The 9198-nt window shown below is 31.0% G+C and overlaps 1 long non-coding RNA gene across 1 annotated transcript; it reads left to right on the top strand.

Moving 5' to 3' along the window:
* LOC108660861 lies at positions 4736-8308 on the top strand. Its single transcript, XR_001926557.1, has 3 exons — positions 4736-5112; positions 5409-5599; positions 8274-8308. It is a non-coding gene; the product is annotated as an uncharacterized LOC108660861 (long non-coding RNA).

Raw genomic sequence — 9198 nt, forward strand, 5'->3', positions numbered from 1 at the left:
AATATATAAAATAAACTAATAAAAATAATTTATTAGCAAACAAATACTCTTATAATTTCATATATTATAGAATTAATTATGCAAATTTAAAATTCCTCTTATAGTATACTAGAGTGGTACCCCGTTTCGTGGGTGTTGAATTTTTTTAAAAAAATTATTTTAAATCACATAGTATTATAAATACTAATAATAATAAATTAAAAAATAATTATTTTAACTGTCATTGTTTTTAAAATATTTTTTTCATGCCTTACTAAGTAAAATTTTTTATTTAAATAAATTTTTAAAATATTTAATTTTTTATATTTTAATATATATTATTATTAATATAATCATATTTCGTTAATTACATAATTCTAACAACAAAATCTAATCCATATTGAGTAAATATAATAATTTAAAAATAATTGTTGATAGCTTACCTAATTGATATAATAAAATTTTTAAAATAAAATAATTACTTTTTAAAAGTCCAATAAAATAATATTAATTACAGTTTGTCAAATTTTTTTAATTTTAATGATGAAATTTTCGTAATTATCTTCAATTTTAATTAATATTTTTTTATTTTATGTCTTTATAATTATTTAAAATTAATCCACCTTGTGACAAGGATCATGCCTTATTGAAAATTAAAAATTTATTTCACTTCAAATTTAGATAAAATCCACAAATATTCACCCAAATCTTTTATTTTACAAAATACATATATATATATATATATATTCCCTAAAGGGTACCATAATGCATGCAGTGAAAATCTGTGTGCAAGTGTTAAAAGAAGAGATCAACCTTTATTTTTTATACAACAAAAGACTACCAATCACTAACCAGACTCTTAAAAAAAAAAAAAAAAAACAGATAAATAATCCACATCGTGTTCCAGGCGAGTGACCAACACTCTCCAATCACCATATGTCGGCTAAATGAGGAAAAGTATGTAGTAGATTTTCAAGTGTGCAATAGATTTAAGGATTTGAAATATTTTATTTTCCGAGTTTTTCCCTTTAGCAAAAATTATAAATTAATTTTCAACAAGGACTGTAAGCTGAATTCAAGGGTCGACGATGACTGCTGTGAAATCATCTCCGGCCTATGAAACAACAAAGCTTTCTCAACCGAACTCTCAGAAAATTGATTCACTAAGAAAAAACCATAACGTATATCGGTATCCCCCACGCTAATCCACGGAAAGTTGACAAATATTCAGAGTAAGGATCAGAAAAAAAAGAACAAAAAATGGTAACGCTCATGAAATTACATACAGATCTATGAAAATCGGTATCCACCAAGTAGATCCGTGGAAGATGACAAATATTCAAAGCAAAGAAGATACAGATCTATGTAACAAAAATACCCACAACAAAGAAGAGTAAGATTTACCGATTTATCTCACCAAGTGAGTGCTATCAGACCACGATCAAACAAAGGATGTTAAAAAAAGTAAGAAAATGGAGAGGAAGAACTGGAAATCAGTGGAATGGGGGGAGTTGGAAAGATTTTCTTCATCCCTTGTTTTATTTTATTTCAAAGAGACAATACTAATCTTTCCACCCACCCCACTTCCAAAAACTTCCAGTAACTCTCTCTCCCTTTCCCTCTTCAGTACTGTTTAACGTATAACATAAGCTGCGATCTTGTTAAAGTTTTTTTCTTTTCCAGTGAGAGTAAAGTGGGGAGAAAGAGGAACTAAAGGAAATCATAGGCATGGGCGGACTCGGCAAGAAAAATTAACACCTCGGATGAAGCATCCTTTGCTTGCCGAATCCACCACAGCCAAAGACTTCCTCAGATTTCCTCTCTTTCCCCCTTCTCTCTTTTCTCAATGTTCTGTAGAGGCATTACCACCGTAAGTTATCTTTAAAAAGCAGGTGCTAACAAAAGGGACAAATCAATCCAAAAACAAAAAAAAGGCCAATGGTGACGAATGCCCTAGTGGCAATTTCGTATATAAGGTAAATTCTTTGGTGTCGGTAGATCAAATAATTTCCTAGATGTTCGTGTGTGGAGCGTGTTTTGTAAAAACATAAAATATGTTAAATAGGATTATCATAAAATTAATTACACATACAAAACGGATTAACATGTTCAACATGATTGACTTATTTAAATTCTTTCATAATAAAATAACTTATTGACATAAAAATATTTTTTATTAATATTTTAATTTTAACATATATATATAATATAACTTCATTATTCAAATTTAAAACTCATGATAATAAAACATTTATAACAAAAAATAATATTCGTCAAGCATGTTAAAAATCTCCAAATAAGCCCATCAACATTAATATAAGCATAATAAAATCCAACATCAATATCTATAACTATATATTAAATTTATCCCTAAATGGGGCAATTGTTTGACATGTAGCAGTCCTAATTACTTGACACATTGCTTCATCTATTTTGTTTAATTTTGACAAAATGCTCAAATAAGTTCCTAAATTGTTTTAAAAAAATTTAAACAAGCTCTTATTATTTATTACATTCAATAAGTCTATATATTTTTATTTTAGATTAAATAAACTCTTATGACTAATAATTGATTAATTCTCATTAGTCAAAATATCACTTGTCATTTTATATCCACAAGACGCTAACACAGTGTTATTGTGAATAGTGAAAAAAGCTATATAGTTATTTTATCATGCCAAATTAGCATGTTTTGCCATAGTCAATTATTATATGTTAATATGTCACATTATTATCAATTATGATATGTTAACATATTACATCAGCACCATGTGGTATAAAATGACAAATGATATTTTAATTAAGTTAATCTTTAGTTATAAAGATTTATTTGATTGAAAATAAAAGTATAAGGCTTATTTGACTCAAAATAAAAATATAAGAGCTTGATTGAATGTAATAAAAGTATAAAAGCTTATTTGAATTTTTTTGAATAATTTAAGGGCTTTTTTTGGATATTATGCTTTTAATTTTTGGGACCTAGCTAGTGTTTTGGAGAAAGTTGAGGTCATTTTTGGAATTAGACCTAGTTAGGGTGTTTCATGGTTTTCATTTAATTCAAAAGGTATTTCTGTCTTTCTCGTTGAGCATATCTGCTATCATAGCATTTGTGTTATTTTTTCATTTGTTGAGGGTATTTTTTACTATTCATCTTGACTTCTTACATCGTGCTAAAGATAATTTTGGCTTCCTATAATAAGATGAGGGCATTTTTGTCTTTTTATATTGTTAAATATAGAGATTTTTTTTTGTATTTTGTAAACATTAGGGGGCATTTTTGTTTGTTGCTATTAATGTTGTCTTCCTCTTGAGGGTATTTTCAAGTTTCTAATATATCATCATTTTATTTTCGTCTTTTCAATCCTCCTATCTTTTGAGAAATTTCTTCTTTCTTTCTTTCACTTTGGTCTCTTCATTCTCTCTTTTCTTGCTTCCTTCTCTTGTTTTGTTTCTTCATCTATTGATTGTTCTTCTATTATTTGTTATTAGGAATTTGAGTATATGGTGTCCTGAAAAACAAGTATACTTTCATATTCAATTTCATTTATTTTATTTGTAGTGAAAGTATATTTTAATAATAAAACGAAGAGTTTATTTTATGTAAGCATTTATTATCTAGTTATAAAAGTGCCAAGATTATAATGAGGAATTAAATTACATTGGTATGAAGAGGCATACATAAGAGACATGTATTTTAATAGAATCTAAACTTGTTTACAATTAAATAATAAAGCTGGTTACTTTATTATATTAAGATTGTAGTGTCCAAATTACTTATAACAAAAAAATATAATTCACTTCAAGGGAATAATGAGTCTCAAAGCATTGGAGTAGTTGATTTTGAGTAATGACATTATAAAGTGAAATAGAATCACATAAGACTTAAATTTAAGTTAGGTCGTTTCCTTAAATTTTAATCTCACACTTATGCATTTGCTTATGGTAAAACTGTAATTTTGATGGTTAATGGACTCATGCTTTATCTCCTTTTATTATAGACATTCCATGGGCACTATAACATCCCACCCTTGGGATGTTAATCTAATGAAAATAATTTTGCTAATTAAGGTGAATTATGAGTGTTGGTATGTAATAAGATATATGTGAAATTGAAAGTGGTGATATGGAAAGTAAATTAATATTTTAATAATATATAATAATACAAATAATATTAATTCTTATGTTAAGTACGAAAAGATGGCATAATGTCGAAAGACGATTTTAAGGAGTTAGGTTTGATCAAAGTGGGGTAGACTAAGAAGAATTTTAAGGAACGGAGTATTGTTGGGAGTCCACATGTTGTTATTAATTAAAGTATAAAAGTAAATATATATTTAAATATTATGGATATAATTTTGTGGAATGAGAATTTGATACTTTATTCGTATATGAGTTAAGGATGAATAATATAAGGAAATTTAAGTTAAAGAAATATTTGAAGGATTTAATTGCAAGGAAATAACAAGTAGAGAGATGAAATTTGGATTAATTGAAGTAGGAGAGCCTTTGTACAAATAAACCATTTCCAAGGTTAAATAAATATATTAAAAAGAAAACTTGAAATTTTACATGTGCTATTGGACTAAAGCATGAAACCATGGGTTAATGCCCATTAGAAACTTATTTAAACCAACAAATATGGGTTAGTGGGGGACATATGGGTCCCCCACCATGTGATGGGATTTAACATTCAAAGAAATTTGCAGAATGGAGGCATAGGAATTGACTAATACACAAAGCTTGAGACTTGGGTAGTTTCGCCTGCCTTGAAGGTGCATTGCATGGCTTTCCTTTCATTTTCTTGCCAACTCGAGAGCCTTCATATCCTTTTCTTCAAGGCTTTTGCCACTAACATTTTCAGAGGAAAACCTGAGAGCAGTTCTTTAAAGCCGATATCAAGGAGAGATTAAAGATGGAGGTAGGAAGAACTAGGAAAACCCTTGACATTTTTGAAACCTAAGGCCTCCATTGAACGGGAGCAAGTGAAGAATGGTAAAGCTAGGCAAGCCCCAAGCCATGGCTGTAATTATATTTTGAAGAAATTCAAGCTTGAAGCTGGAATTTTTGTAAGTTTTAGAGTTTTGTTAGAGCAATGCATAAATTGTTCTCTGAACGAGATTAATCCATATCAAGGTAAGACAATTAGTATTTTATTTCTTAAATTGATTACTTAGTTACTTATGGATTGAAGATGATGATTGTGTGGTTGAACTTACAATTTTAATATACATGTATAATGTTGTTAAGGTGTCTCAAGGAGGTGTGGAAATTTTTCTGAAAATTTGTGAAACCGAGGCATAGAACTGAATAATTATTGAGTTGATATATATAATTTTGAAGTTTGATTAGTAGCTTACTGTTGGACAAAATGTACAAGTTGAGTAGCATTAGAAATGTGCCAAGCTAATGTGGAATGTGAACATTTTGAGGGACTGTTGAAATGATGTTCCTATTGCTAAGAAAGGTTGTTGGACAAATGGTAATTAGCATAAGCCGAGGCTAAGGGATTCCTTAAAGGTTTGGATGATCGTATTTTGAAAGTGCAACCGTCCTTGGTTGAATCAAGCTTAAGTTAAGGAAGATTGCTTAGTGATATTGGTGAGAAATCCCACCATTCAAGGTAAGTGGGCGCTAAATTTCAAAACTATATTCCTATAATATATTATATATGTTACATTTGATAGTTGACGAAATTATGGATAGCATAAGTTGGTAGAAAGCCCTAGGTTATTTGTGATTGTGACAAGGATTTTAAATCTGTTTTTTTTTATATTACACATAAGTATATATTTACATGTTTTTAATTATGGGGAAACAAACCTTTGACTAGCTTTTCATTTTGAAATTATGCCTTGCAAAATTGTGTGATGTTTAGGCCAATGTCCATTACTTGATTCATGGGATTTGATGATAAATTATCGATTTCACTTAGCATGCCGATTTGATGGATATGTCATGCTTTGAAATAAATTATGCACAACATTCGATTTATGATTATATTGTTTTTGATCTATCATGTTTTGCAAATGCATTTAAATTGCAATGATTTTCATTTTAATGTGATTTAGATACTCGGGGGGGGGGGGGGAAACCTATTTGTGAGACCTTGACCTTTATAGACTCGTAGATAGAAGTACACGCGATATCCCTGATCAGGGGTAAATTCGTCATTTCCTTAGTAAGCTCCTAAAAGTAAGTTTTAAACAATATTATGGTATAAATAGGCCTAAGACATAAATGGATGATTAAATAAGGGTAAAATGACAAAAGAAATCAAAATGGTGATGATTTTCACGGTAGGGGCAAAATGGTCATTTTTCACCTTAGATCAAAATTTTTAAGTTTTCATGAACCTGAGCATTTCTAGACCAGTGTGGACCTTGTCCCAGTATCAAAAGAGTAAAAGATTTCATAAAAGATTGAAGGAGAATAAGCTAATTTGTGGAGGGGCATTTAGGTAATTTAAGTGGAGTGGATAAGCATGGGCTATAAATATCTCTTCCTTTCAGCAGCTTCTACATTCTCTAGCAGCTTTTTTCCTTCTTCTTCTTCCATCTCACGTTGCTTCCATCCTCCATGGAAGCTTGGTATGAAACTTTCATAACTTTCTCTCTCTAGCTCTAATTTTCATATCTTTGTGCCCTTTTGACTAGAACCCTTGTGCTTTTTCACTTTCTCACTTTAAAACCCTTGAAAAATCTTGTTTCCATACTCTCTCTCACTAGTTAGGTGTTTTAGAGAGAGAAAGAGGAAGCTTTACAATAGTTTGGAGAATTGTTGGAAAGAATTTCAAAGCTACAAAGCTATTAAGGTGAGTAGTAAATTAGAGTTGAAATTTTAGTGTTGAGAATGACTAGAGATTTGACTTGTGAATACTTTGTAGTTGAGATTGTTAATTCACTTTGAAGTGATAGGATAGTGAAAATGGATAGCCATTTAATGGCAAATGGAAGCTAGCTAAGAAAAAGCTTTTAGAATTCATAAATATGTGGCTTGACTTAATGGTGATGCTAATGTGATAATAGGTTTCAACGAAGCCCCATCGCCCCATTTGGACAATTAGAGAAGTTAGAGTTGACTAAAGGATTTAACAAATACCAGTGAGTGAACTTGCATTTCAAAATAGTTTTGGGAATGTAAATGACTTATTTAATCTTTCTTAAAACACAGATGCCTTGGGAACAAGCTTTTGATAAATTGTCTCTATGTGTGACATGTGGCTGTTATGGATTGTTGTATTACTACATTATATTGATACATATATATATATATATATATATATAAATAATGTTGTGTAATGATATTAACCCGACTATGTGCGAGTAGGAGTGTGCATAAGCTGATGCTGACCCTCCTATGTGCGAGTGGGAGTGCGCATAAGCCGATGCTGACCCGACTATGTGTAAGTGGGAGTGCACATAAGCCGATGCATATGAGCTGATGATGATGGGAGGGTGTGTATGATGATTGATATATATATATATATATATATATATATATATATANTATATGGTATATGGTTGTAATGAAATGCATATGAATTTGGCATGTTGAACTTTGGAAACCTTTATGTGTTTTATGTTGATTTTGTCATTTCAGTAGGATGGCTTTTTCTTGAAAGGAAGGAAAATTTTTTGTCATTGCTCTGTTTCTCGCTGCAGTGAGAATGAATCTTGCTGCAGCGAGAAACTCTCGGGTTGAAAGGGTAAGGCTAGCCGAAAATCTCACTGCAGCGAGAATGTTACTGTAGCTTCTTGCTGCAACGAGAAACTTTCTGTTTTGAGACAAAAAATTTCGCTGCAGCGAAAAACTTTCTATTTTGCTCCTCATTTGGTTCGATTGCTGCCCTATTTTCCATTTCTTTGGTACCATAGTTGAGCATGGACTTCCAACATTAAGGAATAAATGAATTAAGTTTAAAATGAGGAGGTTTGGTGAGAAACCCTCAGCCAGTTAAGAAACCCTCGGTTAGTTGATAATTTAAATCAAGTGTCGTTGCAGTAAAAATTCATTCTCGCTGTAACTAGCAAGGACCCGTTATTTATTTGACCTGATTCGCATGAATGCTATTAAAGTTTTCACTCTCCAAATCCTTTGTTGAGCATGGACCCTTTTCATAAAATGATTTACTCATGTGGGTTTACATAAGGGACTTTAATAAGAGCTAAAACAAATTGCATTGTTTTGAAAAATGAATGCATCATGATTTCATTAAACATTCCTTATGGTATGCTTGTTCCCTTCTTGTTCACTCATTGGGTTTATACTCACCGTTTTCAACTTTATGTTTTCAGATCATGAGGCAGCTGGTAACTAGGTCGAAGTGTCTTCGTATATTCGACCCTTGGTTGGTGTCTTGGCATTCAATAGCTGTACATTCGTCCGAGTCTCTCTGTTGGAAGTCGAGTACTCTTTTGTTGTGTATAGACAAACCGATGTAAATTATTAAATTATGTTTAGATAATATATGTACTCTTTGATTAGTATGCCACTATGAGATGGCAATGTTTAGTATTATTTTGATTCAAAGTTATAAAATGTGACTTAACAACTTTTAATGGAATGGTGAAAAGGTTATATTAATAGGCTTGTTTGGGCTTAGTGGACTACATCCATTGAGCCCATGTGGCGGTCATGGCCCGAAATTTGGGTCGTGACACTAATACCACACTAGGTTAAGTGTGATCTTTGTGCACAAAGTAGTGATTGTTGATTATCGATATTTGATTGTAAAGGGAGACTTGAAGCCTCGATTCATATTAGGTGGCGTGGGCAGTTTCCACGAGTAAGTAAAAGGGGGACCTGAAGCCCCGATTCGTATTTGGTGGCATAGGTAATTCCCATGAGGTAAAGGGGGACTTGAAGCCTCGATTTATATTTGGTAGTGTTGTTCAATTTTCTACTCACGTAAGTGCACGCATCGCAAAGATAATATAGAGATGAGTAGAGTGTCGATCCCATAGAGAATTGATGTAATCTTTATTGCTAACTACTAAAATTAACACGCCCTAATTTTATCTAAACAATTAAAAAGAAAGATTTGAAACTAATAAACTAATAACTAAAACTAAAACTAATATAAAATCTATGCAAATTTACTTTATTAAATTTGAGTGATCACCAGACCTAAGATTATGATATCCCTCAATACTTCATCTGATTATTGTCTCTCTCTCTCTTAACTCAGTTTAATGGATTAAGTTGCTAATCTAGAGTCCT

Source organism: Theobroma cacao, chromosome 2 (genome assembly GCF_000208745.1).
Source record: "Theobroma cacao cultivar B97-61/B2 chromosome 2, Criollo_cocoa_genome_V2, whole genome shotgun sequence".
NCBI classification, from domain to species: Eukaryota; Viridiplantae; Streptophyta; class Magnoliopsida; order Malvales; family Malvaceae; genus Theobroma; species Theobroma cacao.